Source organism: Corvus brachyrhynchos, unplaced genomic scaffold, assembly GCF_000691975.1.
Source record: "Corvus brachyrhynchos isolate BGI_N302 unplaced genomic scaffold, ASM69197v1 scaffold1, whole genome shotgun sequence".
Taxonomy (NCBI): Eukaryota; Metazoa; Chordata; class Aves; order Passeriformes; family Corvidae; genus Corvus; species Corvus brachyrhynchos.
Genome location: NW_008237222.1, coordinates 7,193,690 through 7,215,532, shown reverse-complemented (window position 1 = coordinate 7,215,532; position 21,843 = coordinate 7,193,690). Strand labels below are relative to the sequence as shown.

Sequence of the window (21,843 nt, the reverse complement as noted above, 5' to 3'; positions counted from 1 at the left end):
TGTATGACTTATGACCACTCACAGAAATTCTTAGGAGTCTTTTGAGACATTTGCCTTCCTCTGTAAAATGTTCTACTGGTGATAAGCAGCATATAAGTGTTGAAAACTACTTTGTCGACCCAGATCAAAAGGTTAAGTTTAATCCACATGCATTTAAAAATACTTGTGATGTGTGGACATTGGCAATCAGTTAAGGGAATGTCCTGCTTTTCATTGCCCTTGTCTTCAGGCTTATTCTGAATTCTGTTAACACCTCCTCAGTCATACCTATTTGGGCTCATTGCACTCTCTCCTCAAGACTGTTGTTGAAAACTCTGTTCATTAATTGCTTGACTCTTACTTACAATCAATGGAGTGCCAATACTGTCCAGTCTCCACTCAGCCTGAACTGGTTAAATAATAAACTGACTTCTACTGCTTTGGTGATGCATTTGTAAGTGAGAAACTCCTATCCATTGCATAAGGGTGTACTCAAATGAGGTCTTGAAGTGCTTTTCTCAGAGACTTCCAGATCACTCACTTTTTTCTTTCTCTGGAAAAAGGCATCTAAGTCATTATCCTAGCTGGGAAGTGGACTTGCAGGGAGCTAGGGACCTAATTCAGAACAAAAATATCTAGGCTGTGCTCAATCTGCTAGGCTATATTGAGTCACCACCCCACAATAGCTGGACTGGGGCTTGGGCAAGGGGTTTGCTGCAACCCAAACCATGCCTGCTCTGTGGAGCTGCATACCTGAGTGGGACTGATGCACCTTTCTTCCTTCAGCAAGGATGCATTTGGCAGGTCCCACTGCTACTCGTACGCTACAATCCTGGAGGTGATTGCAGTCTCCAACCAGGAGCAAAATGTCACATATAAGGGCAGTCTTTGAAAGCAGGGAATGGCATGAATGAATAGGCAGGTTCAATGTGCAGAGCAACAGAGTGAGCAATGGCAGGCGCTGGTTTGAGACTGCTGGGAGAACAGGTGGATTTGAGAGGGGAAGACACAACTAGCAAAAGTAATAGACACTGAAAGGTGTGAGAACATTTGGGTGCATAAGCGAATGTTATATAAAAGCTTCAAACCACTTAGTTACTGGAAATGATTGCCTTCTCTAAAGAGAGAATATGTCTGTATCTGAACTAAAATACCACAGTAGTGACATCTGAAGAAAACAGACCTGAATGAGACCCTGCAATGATAGTAAGATTCTTGATGTTAAGATCCCCAGGATCAATTTGCAGTAACTGGACTTTCAAGTCCAGTTTTAGTCCTTTAAAAAATGCTCTGTATATCTCACTGTTCCCATCAATATCAACAGAAGCTTTGTTGGGTTCCTAAATATTTTCCTTTTTTTTTTCCAGAAAGTTGGATTTTTTTCTTCAGATGCTTAGATACCTTTAATAACTGAATTGTTTAGTAGTGGCAGTCTCCAATGCTGTTATTCCTCAGCTAAGTATATCATCAATCTGTTCTCCTGAGTTATTTCAAGAGACACATGTTGGGCTAAACTGGAACCCAAGTGACTGAGTTAAAGCTGCAGGATGCATTGCTAAGTCCTAACTACAGACCACATTTCATTCTAATGTAATGTGATCTGCCAGAAAATTAGAAGAACTCAGCAAGGAAATAAAAATAAAAAGGGAAAACTAGCTATATGTGATTTTTCATAGCTTTTGCTGTGCACAGAACTTGCAAACAATTTTTGTGTAGAGGAAAAAAAAACCCTTCACACACAATATCTCCTACTGGCTCTGAGTAGGATACTATTATATACACATTTCACATACACTGAGGAAACAAAGACAAAGTAAAGTACAGCATTGAGGGAATCATCTCTTGGCTCACAAAAAAAAATGTTTATTCTGCTTTAGAAATTCCAAAAATAATGAGTATCCTGTAGTAGCAAATGTAGATATAAGGGAGAGGTATTAAATTTTGTTGTAAAATCTAGTATGATTTCAAGCACTAGACTTATTTAATAATGCAAGGATAACAGCAGTGTACTTGGGATTTCGTCAATGAACATTAAAACAATGTTTACATTCAACATCTGTGAAAAGTTTTTTCCTGACATCGTTATAAATTCAGGAGTTGCCATAAATAATTAGCAAATAAATAGAGTCCATATTATAAGCTTCTATAAACTTTGAAACATTTGCCTTACATACATCTTTTTATTTGTCATTAGCTGAAACAATTCTACACCTAAATGAGTGCCAAACTAGCCCTCACCCCCCCCCCGTGGCGGGTCCACAGGAGTCTGTGGTGTAATTTTTAACTTAATGCAGGATAAGTCAGACTGAAGCACAGCAGCAGCTCATTAGATAATTCATACTTTAGTGAATTTTATTCAATGGGCAATCAGTTCATTATTTTTATAGCTTCACTATAACCATTATTCTGCCTGTTGTCCTCTACAGTAAGGTTTCAGCTACATAGCAGGGCCCGCTCCTGCAAACCTGAAGCCCTTCTGCATACAAATGGCATAGGGAGGGTTTGCAGGATTTAGCCCATGGTTTATAAACTGTGTAAATTATTTTAGAAGTCATGTCAGATATAGTTTATTCCAAGATTTGCTTGCAAATTTTAATCAGAAAACACAGAATGGGTATGCAGTTTAGATTGAAATATTCTTTCACCTTGTGCTCTGCCCAGCTTGACTTACTGTGGGCTGATATAACTGGCAGAAGTTACAGCATGCATGATAGAGGAAGGCTGGACACAAACTAGAGAAAACACATAAAGAAACATTTATTTAAAAAAAGTAAATCAACCATAAAGATCCTCCCAGTAGACCTGGGAGATGGAAGCCTTTCTCATTTTCTCCATGGCAAAATTTAATCTAGCGGCTTGGCTTTTCAAGCGTCATATTCAAAGAGATGCAAATTTGTCAGAGCAGAGACCCCAGCTGACTTTTAGCACTTCGTGAATGTCAAAGGGGCTTAAGGGTTGAAGTGTCTTTACCTCCCTCCATCCTTAGTAATTCAAAATCAGACTGAAAATACAAAGCACCCACCTCTACCTGTTTGTTCAGGCCTCTATTTCAAGTGTACCTGACGGCTATAAACGTGTTTGTTTCAGCTGTTGTTATCTGTTTTAACTAAAAGTACATATAGAAATGAGCATGCAAGTGAAAAATGTTCCACAAGAGAATCCATCAACAGAAGAAAAACCCTCCCCTTTGGAAAGCTACCCTGTCCCCCACCGCATATATCCACATTTTAGAGGTTCTTGCAACATAGCCTGTTCCCAATTGACTGATTTCAGAACTGCTATTAACTGAGTAGTAATCTCACCCAGTGACATGGTTCACTTCATACAGTCTCAGGAGGTAATATATCTAATAAAAATAAAAGTAATAAAAATAAAAACAGCCCTAATGAATACTCCATACCATGTAAGGTATATACTATACCACATAGCAGGGGCCACCTGAAAGTAATGCCAATGGATTTTTTTTTTTAACCTGCCTCCTGTATGATGTAAATATCAATCTACTAATGGAGTTCCCATTGATGAAGGATAAGGAAAAGAAAAAAAAAAAAAAAAAAAAAAAAAGAAAAATGGCATTGAACAGATTGAGACAGACTAATCTTGTTTGTCTAAAAATGGAAAAAAAAAAGTATAAGTAAGCAAAAGCAAGAGGATTTAAACTCAGTTCCATGTGTAAGATGTTTATTAAATTAAATTACATTAACATATACATGATCAGTGTGAAGGGAAGCCCCCAACAGCCTTTACTGAATGACAGATTCAGTGAGTGAACCTGAGCTCTGAGGCTGGACCTAGAGTAACAGTTTCAGAGATGTGTTTCTTCTCATTTAACAATTTATCTGTCCTCTTGATGATGAATTTACCAGAAAAGGATGACTGTCTCTTTAAAAAAGTAGTTTGGGCAGTGCTTCTTGGTTTTAAAGTCTGGAGACAGTGGCATTAGATTGATTAGGTGTGTACATGCTGGCTGAGAAAGCTGTAGAAAGGGGAATGGAAGTGTTTGACAAGATGAAAGACTATTCAACATGTTAGACAGCTGGTTGAGTGAAAAGATCTATAACAGCACAGTAAAATATACTCAACAGTAAATGATACCTTCACTGCAAAAGCTACTACAAGTTAGGTCACACAATTTTAGCCTAGGATGACAAGTTCAACCAAACAAAGTTTTAAAACACACAATTAATGTGTGTGTGCCTTGTAACAGACAGATAGCACTTGGGAAATTGAGACAGACAGGGGTTCCCTTTTCCAAGTTTAATAGTGAATATGCAAAGTTCCTGAGCCAGACTCTGATCTCTACTGCTTATTCAGAGCAACTGCACTGATCTCAGAGGAGCTGTTCCTAATACACACCAAGGTTAGGGAGTTGAGGATCTGCGCCTCCTTCAGTCCATTACCTTGCTCTAGGAAATGAATGCTTTTGAGAAATAATGTTGTAAAGGGAATTGTGAGCATTCTTCCTGAGATCCTGCAGTTACTGATGACTGTGGTAAATGTCTATGTGTAACTGTGTGCATCATGTTTTCTGATTTGCACATGAAGGCTTTGTAATCACCATGTGATTTTTATAATTAACGAAGCACAAAACACACCAGGATGACAGGGACAGTGAACTGTCATGCATGCTTCAGACAGTCAGCAGATAAACAAGAATGAATAAAGAACATTTAATATTTTAAGAAAAAAAAAAAAGGGGGAATTTGGGTGGTTTTCTGGTGATAGACTATCAGGGATTATGGTAGTGGACTATAAATTAGTCTAAAACCAAAGGATGCTTTTTCTGTAGACAATAAGAAGACAATTGGACCTGGACACAGTTGGCTACTCTCATTTGATTATTCATGATGCAGTGATCATTCCAGTTAGCAGAGGTTGCACCAAAAGGTCTTTCAGTCAGATGGAAATATAGTGTATGAAACTAAAAACACTATCAGAAGAACTCTGATTTTTAAAACTTTACTTTTCCTATTAAGCTAAATTAATAGCAAATATAGAAGGCAACATTGAAGAAATACATTTTTATCAGACTCTAAATCTCCTTAGACCATCACAGAAGAGTATATTAATATACATCCACACTTTCAGGTTATTTTATGTTACCAGAAAAGTGCAAAGAGGCCATGGTGCAGATGCCAATTAGGCCTGAGGTGATTTGGAATTTAAAAATAAATTTAAAATTATAATTTTTAAAGCTTGGCTTGTTGAGTGATGCTCAATATATGCTTTAAGCTCTTTTTAACATTGCTTTTAGAAGAGTTAAAAAAAAAAAATCTTTTTATGTGAAATCAGCCCTTTTATTCCACATCCCATATGAGGTATTTCCCGCACTAGTTTTCAGGGACAGTAAGGCAAGCCTCTGTTAACTTGATTCCACTGAATATTTGACAAAAAAGTATTTTAATACCAATGTTAACACATATTTCCTTAATTATAAAGCCCTAAAGGTATGTCAAACTAAGTAAACCATTAGATTGTCAAAACATTAATAATCTATTAGTGTACATAGATTTGCTCATGCCGTGCAGTGGGCCAGAGGGGTTGGTTTCAGGATTCTTAGTCAACACACTAGAGTATCCACTGCTAGCTCCACCAGGAACATACAGAGTGACCTTGGAAGGGCTGCCTAGTAGTTATCTGCTTCAGCTTGCCCAATCTTAAAAATCTGGAGATGCTTTGAGGTCTTTGGATGAAAGGCGCTATTAAATGTATGAAGTATTTATTAATTAATATTATGCCGAGAAAAAGATATTTCTGCTTCTAAAATGTAAATAATGTATTAACCCACTCCCTCCCCTACATAATACCAGAAGTGTTTCTTCATAAGCAGATATTTATAAATTAGATGGCATACTGTGAAATTATTTAAGTAATCCAAATGATTAAATAAAAAATGTGGTTTCTGTGGGAGTGCCCCAAGCATACAAAACATTTTACCTACTCAGCTGTATCCACTGATTTTTTTTTTTAATTTTTCAGGGATAGGAGGATACAGGTTGCCAGTATGTCTTTATAGGAATGTTAGTAACTGAACTGAGTTTTATTCTGGGGATTTAGAAGCAAAATTTCAGTGTTAACATTCTAATATAGTTATCAATATAATCAACTCCTCCTCCAGTCATTATTTTCAGGAAATTCCTTTTGCACACACAGTTATGGCTTTAATTGCTTTGAAGCTTTGCCTTGGCTGAAATTCTAGGATATCTCAAGTCATTCTTTCCTCTGGCAGTTCAGCAATTATATGTATAGATACTGTATAGCTGAAATGGAAGGTACAATGCAAAACACAGGAACTTCAAAGACAGAAATTGTTGAGCAGAGAGAGAACACTTATATTTCTACGGAAAACCAGTCTAGGCTATAAGTGCTCTGAAAAAAAAGAAGGGCTGAAGTTAACCTTTCAGTACATTACTACAATAATAAAGGTTAGCTCTATGACATGTCCCAAGTGTGAATGGGGTAACTTCAGGCTAGCAATGGGTCACCAGTGGGGTTCCGCAGAGCTCCATTTTAGGGCCAATTCTCTTCAACTTCTTCATAAACAACTTGGACACAGGACTCAAAGGTACATAAATGAGTTAGTTAATTATGCAAAACTGCAAGGAGCTGTTGACTCCCTTGAAGGCAGAGAGGCCTTGACAAATTAGAGGACTGGGCAGTCACCAACTTTTAACAAAGACAAGTGACAGATTCTGCACCTGGGATGGAGTAACCCTGGATATACAGACAGACTGAGGTTCGTTCACCACTTCCCATGGGAAGGAAGGTGTTCAGCCGTCACTGGGAAACCTGAGCTCCATTACACATAGCTGTGGCTTGGGAAGACAAACACAGTCGGTCCAATGACCCCCCTCCTTCCTTCTTCTTTCCCCAGCTTTATGTGCTGAGCATCATGTCATGTGGCACCTTTGTGGTAAGTTGGGGTTATCTGTCCCATCTGTGTCCCAGTCCAGCTCCTTGTGCATGGCATCCCACTCACAGGTGGGGTGGGATCTGGAGCAGAAAAGGCACTGATGTTGTAAAAAGGCATTGATGATGTGCAGGTAGTGCTCAGCAATAACACAAACATTTTGGTACTATAATCCCTGTTTTCAGTACAAGTCTAAAATATAGCCCCATGCTAGCTGCTGTGAAGAAAATTAACTCTGTCCCAGCAAACACAGCACACTAGGCCTGCAGAATGCCAAGGATCACTACTGGGAATGTTTGAGTAGCAGAAATAAAAATCAGTACTAACAGAAGATTGGTTAAAAATAGACTTTGAATTTATAGTTTGTATATAGAAGTTATATAGATATTACCTACATAGTTTAGAGAGAGACACACAAGGGGCTTCAGTATTTATTGGCTGTTCACATTCAAATAAACATTTGTGGATTTTTTTCAAAATAGTACATTTAATTATATTTTATGATATTTTACTTTATGAGATGAAGTATCAGATTTCAATTTGATTTTGTTAACCTTATTGTACGTCTCAAAGTCTACCAATTTATCACTTTATGGGGGTAAAATCATCCATCATAAAGTTTCCTGGTTGCAGATCACTAATTAATTAGTAGCTGGGATAGAATTTAATCGTTGTTAAAGACCCAGAATTTCTCATATCACTGTTGCAGAACTGCATAGTCAATTAAGCAACAAGAACCTGCCTATGTTACTTGGTTTATTATACTAATGCCTTGGAATGTTTGCATGAAATACATAAATTCTCTCGTATCATAGTTAATTAAATCCAAAACTATGGTCTGTAAAAGTCACCTGTCTGACCTCTGGAGAATGAGTGCGAATCAACGCCAAAGACCACACCAAAGCAGCAACTACTTAAACTAACAAAGTGATTTATGTCTTTCAAAGAGCAGAAACAGAGAGAAAGCAATATTTTTTAGTTCCTTTAAGTTTTATTATGACTTTATGATACCATTCTTGATGGCAGAGAAAAGGTTGGTGTCAGGGGACTGGTGCTGCTTCCAAGTGTAACTGCCTCAACCCAGTCAGACAAGAATGACAAAAAATACTTCTTTTTGTCATTCTTTGCGCAAATGAAAGAAACTTGTCATTCCAACTTCACAAAACAGCACTAGAGATGAAATGCTCAACTCCACTGGGACAACCATTTTTTTGCTGTTATTACAGAAGAAAATTATAACCATAAAAATGTCCAATTTAGAAAAAAGGTGCCACTTTAGCATCATTTGCATAAAAGCTGTTACATACAAATTGTTATAAAGACAAATGTGTAGTACTCTTGTTGAAAATTGCTTATATCTTAGGTGCTTTCCCTGAAACGACATAAAGGCCTCTTCAAACTGAAATTCATTCTCAGGTAAATAAAGCTGAAAAAGAATTTTCACCTATTTGTATGTACGTGAGCAGTTTTTCATATTGTCTTAAACAGATTTTTAACATACATTTCTACCAAACTTTCAAATTCCTTCCCTCCTTAGCCTGTTGGTGGCTTCCATTATAATAACTTGGCTTTGCAGATGAAGGCAGATGAAAAGCTTATCCTCAGTGAAAGCTAATGGTCACCTTGAAAAGAAAACTTTCTGCAAATGTGGGCACCTTTACTTTCTTCTGTTCTTTACTTTCTCCTCTGCAGTGAGACGATCACTGTCTGGATGCCACTGATGTCTCTGTCACCATCACTGTTACCCATCAACTCAGAAATTTATTTATTCCCTCTCAGAAAATCAACCAGATGTGCTGTGCCTACTGAAGGTGGGCTATTTTGCAGCAATCAAATAATAAACTTTGGTACATAAAAATTGTTCTACAAAACAGTCCGATTAACTTTATTTTTTGTTTCTGGCAAAAAAAAAAATCAGTGGCATTTATTTATATTTGGTGTTAAACACTGATACAATGTGGATTAACAAGAAATCCAAATTAAGTTTTGCAGTAAAGTGAATCATCAGACGTATATTACTCTAATTGAGAACAGTATGCTAATATAAATGGAATGCTAGTAGGGGATTTTCAAGTGGTCTGGTAATCTTTTTATGTAATTGCAGAATCATTACATTAATGTAACTTGTTTGTAAGCAGGAGAAACAGCTATCTGTAGAATGCCAAGTTAAGATGGTTGTAAACAGTTTGCCGTGTCTGAGATTAAACATTAAAGCAAATAATATTATGGTATAGAATCCACAAATTTGTTACTCCTGACTATGAGACTATGAGACCTATAAGGATATGGGCTGAGACACTGTACACTGCAGCACAAGCAACACTCTATGTTATATGGAAACATATTCAGTAAAATTAAAAATAAAGTGTTCTCTAGAACTTTAGACAGAATAGGGCCAATAACAACAATATACTGCACACTTTATCTGCTTTTCCAACAGGTCAATTGCTTTCTCAAGCAAAATAAAGTAATAAAATCAAGAGTATATGCTTTCGGGTATGAAATCTAGTGTTTTAATTGTTTAAATATACTGGAAGCACTAAACTGAAAAAGGTCTGTTTTTCCATGTCAAAAAGCACCCACATTTCCAGGTGAGTAGAGAAGCATTCTTCCTGCATTCATCCACAGTTGGTGTTGATGATGTGGACCACCTCAGAAGCTTATGGTTCAGATTACTTGCTTTTTTTTTTTTTTTTTTTTTTTTTACATTTCAATGACTATGGGGAAAAGTAGGGTAAGATTTATCTGTGTGCCTTACTGTTTTGTCCTGAGTCTTTGTCCTTGCACTGGAATCACAATGAGTTCTGTGAGCAGCATATGCAGAAAGCTGCAGGAAAACATCTGTTTCCAGCTACTTCATTTTGTGTTCTCTTTCTCTTCCAAATTTCTAGCCTGCTCCTAAATATCGACTGCCAACAAGATCTATCTGTAGGCAACCCATAGTTAGCTTTTCCTCAACCATCCTCTCAATTTCATATATATATATATATTTTGCACTATTTCTGCAATCTTTAAGTCATTGCATTAGCAAATACACAACAGCATTATGAGCAGAAGTCCTTCCAGTTATGGATGTTCTTGCCCAGTTGGTGGAATTCAGATAAGAAAGGAGAAAGTTACACTTACACTCTGCTATTTTCTGTTTCTCCAAACAAAATACAGAAAGAAAGGGAGAACAAAAAGATGCCGACATTAATGAAGACTTCTTGAAAATCTAGGATGACAATGAACTGAAAGGGGGAACATACAAATGGAACTGTAAATTTGAACTGAAAGCTGGATGAAAATATTTGAAGCCAACCAATAAAACTTTTCTACTAATTCTATTATGAAGCTCATTGCAATAACTCTTTGGGCTGAAACCACTTCATGGTTAAAATGAAACAAAAATATTGTACTGCTCTTTGTTGGGGTCTTTCCCCAAAGTGTGGACATCAGAAATATCAGGCAATTTTCCTCAAATCTGATAAAAATATTTAAATTGGAAATTAACTTTTTTTCCCTCAAGATCCTTAGTGGAACTGTAAAATATTAGCTATCATTCTCACTTTAGTAGAATTCACCCTTTTCACAATATCTGTAGGCAAGGGATGATGTTTGGTGGTGTTCTTGATTGTTTAAGTACAGGTAAGTCTTGTATTTTTGTCACTGTAGCTCTTGCCCTGTCCCCAAAATCCTACCTGTTTGCTTCCTTTATTTGGTGTGTCACGTGCAATATTTTCTGACAAAGGATAACAGAATAGAGTATAACCTGTAGCAGCCTGAACACAAAATTAATGCAAGCGATAGGAAATTTTGGACAGTAGCACACTAAAGACATAATTTTTTTTTTTTTTTTTTTTCAAATACTTCAGAAGCAGGAATCCTGCCAGGGAGTCAACCAGGCCTGCAGCTGTAAGAAGAACAGTCCATGTTAGAAATGCTAAATGAATTCTTTGCATCCATGCTTGTTGCAGAGAAGCTTTGAGAGGTTTCAACCCTGGAACTACTCTTTATGGAGGGACAAATCTAAGGTACACTCTTAAATTGATGTGTCAGTAGAAGAGGTTTAAGAACAAATCTATACAATGAATAGTGACAAATCATCAGGACCAGATCATGCAAGTGCTCTAAAGGAACTCAAATATGAAATTGCCAAACTACTCACTGTGGTGTGTAACCTAGTGCTTAAATTGACCTCAGTACCGAAAGAGTGGAGGTGAGAAACACAATAGAAATTATTTCAAGCATTTTGTAGTGAGGAGGGAGACCCAGGAAACCATAGAGCAATACTCTTAATTTCTCTACTGAGTAAATTTGTTGGAAATATCAAAAAAAGAAACCCAGATTTAGGAGGCTTATAGAGAAATGAATTAATGGAGATGCTATAAAACACTGCGTGAAATGAGTGTTTCCAGCCAATGATTGATTCTGTTTCTCTTAGATGCCTGTCTGAGGGTAGAACTAGCTCAGTCCAGGTATTTGGTACTCAGAGTGCTAAGTTTAGATGAGAAGAACACAATGTCGAGTAGCTGAGTGATGAAAGGGCAAGTGACATAAAATGCAAATCTATACAAAGGAAAAGCCCTGAAGTAAAGATAACTAATCAAAGGTCTTATCCTAGATATTATAATTATATTTTAAAAAAAGACAATAATGTAATTTGGATTACCTGTCCAAAGTGAAATATCAAATACCCCATTTAAAACAAACTAAGGGAAGTATCTTTAGATATAACAGTAGAAGTCCTTGCAGAATATGTTTTGGATGCTACTAGTACAAATAGTTTCAGACAACAGTTGGAAACCATGAAAGAAAAACCTCTTGAGACATCAGATGTCCCATTCATCTCAGAATCCCTTTGCACATCCTATTACCAGAAACTGGAATACTGTACTAGGGGAGAGTCTGTATTGATTTCTTCTGAAATTCTTTCTTTAAGCATCCATTGCAAGCTATTTCTACAAGATAATTACTACACTTGATGGACCTATGATTTTTCCTGTTAATCAACTCCTATATTAGATTTTATGTAATTTGTTGTGATATGATCAAGGAAAACTTTCAAATAAAATCCACATTGTACAATGTTTCCCTTGATCAAATGTTTGATCAAGTTTGATCAAGGTTTGAACCTGTGCTGTGGTAAGCACTTCTGTTAAAGCAGAGAGTTTTACCTTAAACTGAGGTACTTATTAGCAATCTTGCTTAATGTAGTTGGAACAGCCAGTGAGTGTTTTAGCCCTTCTCAAATAGATTCAAGCCACCCTTGCTGCTCACCCTGTCACAGTGGGCTTTCACCGGTTTTTTAGCCATGTTCATCACCTACAACATCATCTCTGTCTGCTTTGAAATAATGAAAAGGAAGGAGCCTTTCTCAGGACTACCAATAATTCATCATCCCCAGGGAGAATCTGTAAAGTATGAAACCATGAATTGTATTTTCTCCTTGAAGATAATTCTTTAATGATTATCAATTTCTCTAATGAGTGACTGTAAATACTGTTGAAATAAAGATGTCTTCCTTTTAGGATCATTTAGCCCTGAGTATCCCACAGGTCCAGTTATCCATGTCTTTCTAGGTAGCTTACTGATTTCTTGAGCTACCCAGGAAGCTAGATGGCTTAACACATATCCATCTGTCCTCTCTAAAACTATAACTACTCACTCCATTTGGCAGGGTGGATGAATACTTTGTTCAATTACATTAAAGGTTTTATTTTAATTGTTTAATATTCCCATTAATAATATCTCCTTAAGTCATCTGTCGAGATTTTGTAATTTTATATTTTCTTTGAAATTTAGAACAAATGCAAATTAAAAAAAAATTCTAGCTACCTCTCACCTGGATTATGATGAAATGTTTCTATATGTTAATGGTTTGGTTATTAAAATGTATAAGGAGAGGAAAAAAGCCTGGAACAGACAGCATCAGTGATTGCCTTGAGAGTATCCTTCCATAGAGGAGCACGACTTTGCACCTCTGTGACAGCAGTGACAGATATTTGTGGCTCAGATGGTCCAGGTCACTGTAGGCCTAGAAGAGAACAAAGACAATATTCTGTACCTGTAAAGAAAGTAAAGGGCAATGAACTATGTACCCAAAGCAAAACTGAGGTGACAAATTGGCCACTGTGAAGCTGACACAGTATACAAGCACAAGGGATCAGGTGTTGAAGACAGAAGGTGGTTTATTCCAGATGCACTTCCCTAAGTTTTCCCAGACAAATGTAAAACTTAACCAAAATTAGTTCCACAAAACAGCGAAGGAGCAAAGGAGAAACAAGTTGTGGTTCGTTCCTCTGAAGATAAGAAGCTGACAAATGAGGAGTCCAAGCAACCTTCTCCAACTTATGTAGGAGCAGGAAACTGAATCTAAGGTTCCTGTTTCCCCAGGTTGCTAAATACATCCACAAAGTGAGAAGTTTGCTTATGTTTGCATCATTAAAAAGAAGACTCTTTTTTGTTTGTCTGTGTTTTTTAGTGATGTCATCAAATTTCATCACCACCATTGCTAAAAACATAAATGGGAAAAATCTGATGGGTGCTACAACTGTGAAAAACCATGTATGTCAAGGTTTCAGATTTTGAGAACTCTCATTGATGCTCTTGGCAGATAAGGCCCAGACAAATACATATTACAGCATAAACTGTTGCTGTTTCTTTAGGTTTCGGTAGCATCTCTTTTAAGGCCAGACATTTTTTGTTTTAGGCACCTATAGAAAGATGCAGAGGTATCTGGGGAAATGAGGAAAAAGCAGACCAAAAATTCAGAAAGGTTTGAGGAGGATTTTGAGAAACTGAAAAATATAGAGCAAAGTCAGATGGAATAGGAAGGAGAGGAGACAAACAGAAGAAAGTTAACAACTCATTACCTGTGAATAAAGAGAAGTTTACATACATAAATGTAGTTATGCCTATGGGTGTGCCAGTGTGTGTGTGTGTATATGTATCTATTTATATATGTATAAAAAAGATGTATCAAACCCACTTCTATTAGTAAATAATTCATAACTTATATTAAAGGCTTTTTCTTGGAGATATGCACCAATGATATAGACAGATTTGACACTATCCAAAGGGAATTCCTGATTTGGAGGCTCAGAGTCTGAGGCCACACCGAAGCACCTCTCACAGCACAAGATCCTGTGAGAGCCAGAGGATTAGACCCTTGCTGTGCCCACAGAACTGACTTTCTAAATTTTTATATTTTGGAAATTAAACCAGCTGAGGAATATTCATCCCAATGAAGTGAAATATCTTGCCCAAATGTAAAAACCAACCAAACAAACCAAGAGGAAGAGAGTGCCCTGGAGGCTGACTGTTTTGGTTTTGGGGTTCTTTTTTTGACAAGTATTCACTCCTTATGCTCAGAATATCTGTGAGCTGAAAGCCTAGAATATTGCTGTGCTGCCTCTTTGAACACAATACCCTTTCCCCTTTTTTCATTTAGTTATCTCCTTCTCTGCTCTGTGGCTCAATCTGCATATGTTATTGGCCTCGATTCCCAGGGCTGCCACCTTAATCTGTAGTAGCTAATAGTACAACCTCACACATGGCCTGGGACCAGGCTCAGGTTAACAAGAAATCCAAAAGCAAATGGCTGGGGGAGGTTGCTATAAAATAACCACTTGAAAATTCAGGCTGTGATTTTTTTTCACATTTGCATGGAGGAAGCAAAGCTTTTAGTCTCAGAGGTTCAGTCAAATGCATTAAAAAGATGAACATTTTAGTTACTGTTCTAAGAAGATTTCTAAAAGCAGTTTTGATTGTGTACTATTAGCATTAATTAATTTTTATACTGAGACCAGCCGTTATATTAGTAGAATGCATATTTTAATCAATTTCCACTTGCTGTTTTGTGCAAGTTAAAGGTAGCTTTGTGGTTTGTGCCTAGTTTATACAGTGCATTTAACTGGATGTGCCTTAGGTAATGCTCATCTGAGGTTCAATGTATACTCTAATCAGAGCATGATACAAGAATTATGAATGAAACCCCGACAAGTAATGGGGTTGTTTTAATTTTGGACCATAGTGGAATATACCTTCTCTAAACAGGTGCTTGAATACATTATAAAATAACACAATACTCAACTGCACTATCATCAAACGCAGGCATAAACAGTTAGGATTTTATCTCTTTTCAATAGGAGCTTACCTGCATCTGAAAGCAGCTGTTTTATATACATTTGCAATCATTCTGTCACTGGTAAATTTAAAAGGATCCTGTCAAGTGATTTTTTAAAACAGTTTTGATTTGATTATTTTAGAAATATTTTATCATTTGTTTGAGCAATTAAAAGACAGTCAAAGTTAATTAATTTCCCGGGTTGTTTGTTTTTGTTCTCACACTTTTTTGACAAACAATAAGACTTTCTGCTCAGGATTGCTAAAAAGAGTTTGAAATTGGGACTATATTGAAGTTGATTTCTTTAGTCATAAACACTACTGATTATACAGGTAGATACTTAGGCTGGGAAGTGCTCAGAGGAGCAACTGCCCTGCACTATCCAGCTCCAAAAATCCTTATTTGCCCTCATCCCTTGGCACTTCTCTCCCAGTCTTTCTTCCTAACCCAAAAGAAAACTGAAGTTGTGTCTCAGCCTCAGAAAAAGAGACAAGCAGGACATCAGACTTGGTCAGATCAGGAGACAAAACCCAGTCCTATAAAAAGGTTTTTTTGCTTTCAACAAAAATTTCCTCAGGCCTCTCTGATCCTAAACAGAGCAGCCTTTCCAAACTATTGATTCAAGAGATAGGAAGTCCTTGAAAGGAAAATAGAGGGTGAGTAAAGACAACAGAAAAGACATAACATGAGAAGGTGTAGTGGGGGCTAAGAAGTATTTGGAGAAACTTTGATGCAGTTAAATATCCGACAACCAGTTTCTCAAAACAGCTCTACTTTCCCTGTATATATTCTGCCTTCTCATCACTGCCCTCCACGCATTCCCACAGTGCCCAGGGCCTGCCATCCCATGCCACTGACCAAGAGCTTGGTCCATCCCAGTTAAGTACAGCTACCCCAGAAGACATTGTCCCCATCCTGCTCCTCTCAATGGACTTGCCATTGGAGGTCATTCTTCTCACTCACACAGGAAGGTGCTGTGCCTCCCATGGTGCCCCCCTCCACACACTGCCCTCAAGGTTTTTCTCCTCTTATTGCCATGTCAGGACTTTTTGTTGTTCAGCAATTCTTTGAGGTCCAAAGGGAGCGCCAGTTCACTGTGCCAGAAGCTGTGTGAATATGCTGTAAGAACCAATGTTTGTCCCAAGCTGTTTCCAAGATAAACAGACTGGAAAAATGAATGCTGGAAGGGAAAAAGGAGGCACAACTTCACAAACTGACACCTCTACTACAGGATGATGTGTTGCCTTCCAGATCAGAAGTGCTTAGCCAGAGTAAACACTGTACCAAATACCTGCCCAGAACGAACCCTCCCACTGCCCCCACCCCATTAATGTCAGAGTGCAGGGGCTTGTCTTCTGGAAGTATAGACCTGAACAAGTGGGTGAAGGAAAGGAGAGCTGCAAGGGTATGCAACAGGTGGACTGGAAAAGAGTTTCAGATCAAACGAGTGTATAAGCAGTATTAGCACAGTTCCCTGTAAGGTCACATTCAACCCATCTGACCCACAAATAATAGGCTTATATTGCCATATTCTCTCCAGCAGCACTGTCCTGGCAGGAGCAGAGTCAGTGCTGCTGCAGTTCAGAGCAGCACAGTCATGTCGGGCTTCAAAGTACTAGCATATGTAAAAGATTCTGATAAGAAGTGATGACTTCAGTTTCCACCGCTGCATAGAACAGGGCTGTCAGTCCTTGCCATTCTGTTGTTCAGTAGATCTCAAATAAGCATCGCTAATTAAGCTTTTCCTGTATTAATAACTCATAATACTGACTACTGATAAAATAAGCATACATATGCTGGAAGTATTTGGCATAAACAAGCACCAGTGGACTGCACCTTGGCAAGCCTACGGTGATGTTAAGTATTCAGAAGATATGAGGGGAAAAAAATCACTGTAAGTGATGCCAGAAAAAGTTTCCACTTTAAAGGACTCTGAGATTAAAAACTCAGGAAAAATTCATTGACTAGATGAGAAACTCACCCATTACCATTCCAGAAAAGCCAGACTCCACAGATATTGCATGCCTGTCCTCACTAACATGCCCATTCACTCCTGGAGTCCCAGCTGAGGGTAAGACCTGGCTTTGATAGCACAGCCACTGCTGCACATGGGCTGACAGGAATGACTTTCTAGCCTTTCCTAGATGCAATTGCAATCAATCACCTAAAAATGAAGATTTCACTAGTTCATTACTAGTTCCCTGAGCCATCCAGCCTTCCCAAATGCTTCATAAAACTTCCAGTTTTCTAATATTTAAATTAAGTATTTCAATTACCTTATACTTAGCAATGTTGCTGATGTTTTTCTTGATTTTACTTTGCTTACACGGACCTGGCTGGAAAAACTTCAATATCAAATGTATATCTTAATTAAATATAATACATATTTCCTGTTTTAAGTGCAGAAAAATTAAAATTTCAAAGCTATCGTTTTTCTCTCTGTTTCAAAGATGCAAAAACCAGAAAGAGAGCAGTTAGACTTTAAAAGAAAAATTTATGAGTATTTCCCTCTTGGTACTCCTTCCAGTGCTTCCTAATTAAGGACAAGCCAATACAGTATCATGTACCAATCTGGTATTTATTAACAAAGCTAGTCATGATTTTTAACTGATTATTGCTCAGAGGATCCTCCCCTCATTAATATAAATGAATTAGGAGGAATAGTGCCAAATGTTTCAAATGGGAATTAACATGAGACTGCAAGGTATAATTAGTTGAAGATGCTAAATACATCAAAGTATTAATTTCTGTATGCATATATATATATATGGCTATATGTATCACATTTATATATTATCTAAAAATATTATGTATATGTACACACAGTGCACATATCAGCTTAAGTGCAACTTACAGATGTATGCATACCACTTTTATTATATTATACCCTGCAGCTACAGAAAACAAGGTATCCAACTGAAAGAGGATTACAAAATCCAGGGAACAAAAATAGAGAGTTATCCATACAGGATAACATTGATGATAAACATCATTTAAGGCAAAGAGTCTCTGAATCAGACACCACTCTAGGTAAAATATCACAACCCCATTGTTTTGTTTTCTGTTACACTCAGAATTATGTAATTTTCCTTCCTTTCCCCCTGCCATTTCTGTGCCTGTATGTGTGTCTGTGTGTGTCCCTGTGCACTTGCTAGTGTATTTGCACTTGAAGTGCAAATACAGCAAAGCTGAATCACCACAGCCCAGACAAAAATTATGCCCTGGATTTGGGTTATTGAGATGTACATTATACTTTTTTTTTTCCCCACAGTGATGACACCTTCTGCAGCTGTTTAGGGGACTCTCAAGCTGTTTTGGAAACAGAACAGTGGGGTCAGAATATCAAACAGTGCAGAGGCAAATCGGGACACATAACAGAAATATACTCACCATTCTTTCTCTGCTGTACTCTGCGCTCAGCTGGAAAAACAGCCCTTCCTTTCATCACCTTCTGAAACCAAAGCACAAGCTGGTTGATAACATATAATAAATACAGTCCAAAAAAGCCGAGAGATGATCTACTACCAATCTTGGACCTGTTGGACCCGTTAATTCTACACAAAGGGGTAAGACTGGTCTAATACAGACTGTGGCCAAATGTTGCTGCAAGGAAATGCTTTGTCCAGCTCCCTGGATTCACTGTCATGTTTCAGAAGGAAGCCACATTTACTCTGAACCAGAGAAGGCAGGTGGGGATATAGAAAATATTTAAATGGGGAAGGGAGGATGGATGGCACAGATCCATGACTATGTCCTCATGTCATGTGGCAGGACTGTTCGCTGCGCCTCATAGCTGCAGTGAAAGGTTAGCACTTCTATTCTCAGACCACTCCTCAGCTTTGGACTAGAGTCTCTAAAATGCATCCAGAGTGCACAAAAGGACCAAACCTTATTGCCACTATTTACACAGGCTATCGGCCACAACAATACTTGAGATCAGCATCTTGCATTTATCTTTTGTTTAAGAGCTACTAAACTGGACCAGACAAAAGGCCTGTGTATCCTGCCTTTGACTATTGATGGTATCAGATGTTTAGGGATGAAATGTAACAGAATGGTTGCTCCCTAAATTTCTCTCCCTGCTTCCATTTGGCAATTTACAGATTCCTTTTAGGCTGTTACATCAGGTCAACTTGTCTGATAATCCTAAAAAGAGGACACAGTAACTTCATCTCGACCTACATGACTTTGCCTAATCTTTTTTGAAGCTATTTTTCCTATTGGTGCCCACAATATTCTCTAGCACTCAGTCAAAATTTTGTGAGAAAGTATAAGCAGCTGTCCTCTCTTCGTTTTTAAATTGCTCCCCATTCCTTTCATTTATTGACCCCTAGCTCCTCTTTGAATGTTTCTTCCATCTTTATCTTTGCCAAGCCATTTATGACACAGTAGGCTTCCTCACCTTGGACATGTTCTTTTGCTCAGCTACGAAGCCTAGTGAACTTTGAAGTTTGCAGTATATGGAAACCTCCAGGAAAACAAACAATTTTAAATAAAACTTTTCAGATCATGCCCACATTCATTCTCTGCAACATCTTTGACAGTATTTATCTGCTTCCTTAAAATGTGTCTTGCAACATGCTTTTAAACTGAAAAGTTAAGAGATTGCAAGCAATTTAAGGTAGAGATTGTATTTTTGTGTGTGCAGTAACAAGTATGATGGTGGGGCCTTTAAATATGACTGCAAGATAATAAATGAAAAAAATGGAATAGTAGCACACATAAAAAGCATTTAACAGTCTAACCTGTTCTACTATGAAAGAAACATGGGGTTCATAATTTTTGCTTTCACCAGTGAAGAAAACCCTTTATGAGCTTACTTATGTAAAACACACTTGTGGTCATAACTACTTTACTGGTATTTTAATCTTCAGGATTTTCAGTCCTCTAAATATCTAATTAGTACTTTTATTAATGGTTTTATAAAAGCATCTTGGCATGTATGCATGGAGTGGCCTAGTGCCAAAGTACCATAACGTGCAGGAACAGTAACAACTCTGTCTCTGCACTGACTCTGCAGTAGAATATGATCGGGAAAAATCAAATGCAAAACTGACAGGACAGCTCGCATTTCTGTTAGATCTCATCAATCCTACTCAAAGTGAGAACTCTGGATCTTTGACTGGCCTTTGGGGTTTTTTCTTCCTTTTTTGCCTTTTACCTTTTCATGTTATCTTTGACCTACATATATTGGTCATACATATTGGTCAAATCCTCATATATATTGGTCAAATCCTGCCACCCCAGTGAGAAAGCTGAAGGGGAAGAAGACTAGGGCATAAAGGAGCTTGTCAAAAGGACACTGTAGATACTCAGAAGAGATTTTCTACCACAGATCATCTGAGAAGTATGATTTTGCTCTGGAGCTGCAGCCTAATGGATTGCATGGGATGTTCTGGAGATGGACTACCTGCTCCACTGGTAGTAGCAGAAGTTGAAGCACTAATATATATTCAGAGAGAGAGTCTTTTCCATTCAATTCTTTCTGCAAGGAGTCCTTAGTTTCTAAGCATCTGAACATTTAAAGACTTAAGTTAATGCAGAAATCCCAATAAAGGGCTTAGGTTTTCACCTAATGTTTCCTCCCACCTGTCAAAACTAGTCCTTAGCCCTTTCTCAAAACCCAAGTGTGATGTTCTCCACTTCTGCTCCCTAGCAGATAAAATGTCGACTTTGGCAAGTATATGCGACACACCAGTATGGCTCAGCCAACATAATGGCTCTATGGTGCCACTATCAGTCCACATAATTTACAGTCACCCTCAGATTGCTCTAACTCATGGCAAGGACAAAAGCTGGCTAATGATCAGTCAGTGCAAGGTGGCATCTTTGCTCACACCTCCCTCCCAATTAGCACTCCTTGCTCCTTGCCTGCAGCACAAAATCTGGGCCTTTATATTATTTTCCCACAACAGCAGCCTCCATCATTAATTAGTGTATGGAAGCTCTGGAGATCCATTGGGAACAGGAAAAAAAACATCCTCCTGTGACAGTGCTACTCATTCTAACAGCTCCAATTCGCCTCAAGCTGTTAGTGACACACCCGTGAGCTTGTGGCAACCCTGCACAAGACCTTCCTTTGGACTCAGGAAAGGAAACAATGTGATATACAACTCATGAAGCCTATGGCTTCCTGACTCATGACTGTATTATCTATATCTAATGGAGTTCCACCTGAGTCTGAAGCCTTTACTGTAGCTGGGACATTGGTAATGTCTCAATCCATGTGTACTCTCAGTTGACTAATAATGTACTTTAGCCTACAGAAATGCATCTTTCTCAGCAGGGAACTGATGTGGGTAACCCCTCTCTACTTTTCCACTTATTTTCCTAAAACTTGTGGAAATGCAATCTCAAAATCACCATCAGCTGGCTTACAATAAGAAGCTAGAAAGACAAATCTCACCTTGGATGAAAAAAGACAAAAGCAAACCAAACCAAACCTAAAAGCAACCCCAAACAAACAAAAAAAAAAAATCATACTAAAGAGAATCTGACAGAGGTCTGTACTTGTGTGTTGATTCCAGTTAAAGTCTGGCTAGACTAAAGATTTCTCAACAAAACTGGAAATTATTATCACCTTTTAAATATTTTGAAATAACTTTGGATAGGAAGGAAATTTCAGACTTCTATGATTCATTAGTCACTAATATTATTGCATTTACTTTCTGTGTGACACCAGGTACAAGGAGAGAGTATTCACATGGCATATGTTCCATATCAATCAAAACCACTATTAAAAATACATTAAGAAACAAATAAGTAGTTTCCCACAATCCGCTTTCCAAATGTACATAGCTTCGGCACAATTTTAGATATTAGTCTAGATTTGCAAACACCTTTGCTC

General features: G+C 37.8%; 1 long non-coding RNA gene across 3 annotated transcripts in view; it reads right to left on the bottom strand.

Annotated features, from left to right (window-relative positions):
* The window catches only part of LOC108445402, a 37,088-nt gene continuing 15,245 nt past the window's right edge, over positions 1 to 21,843 (bottom strand). Inside the window, exons 3-5 of one of the 3 annotated variants that reach the window (XR_001860246.1) lie at positions 18,387 to 18,447; positions 12,714 to 12,905; positions 1 to 6,972 (exon numbers count right to left, since the gene is read on the bottom strand). This is a non-coding gene — a long non-coding RNA (uncharacterized LOC108445402). Of the gene's footprint in view, positions 6,973 to 7,294; positions 12,906 to 18,386; positions 18,448 to 21,843 lie in introns of those variants that run through there. The other 2 variants (XR_001860245.1, XR_001860244.1) reach the window with 2 other exon arrangements.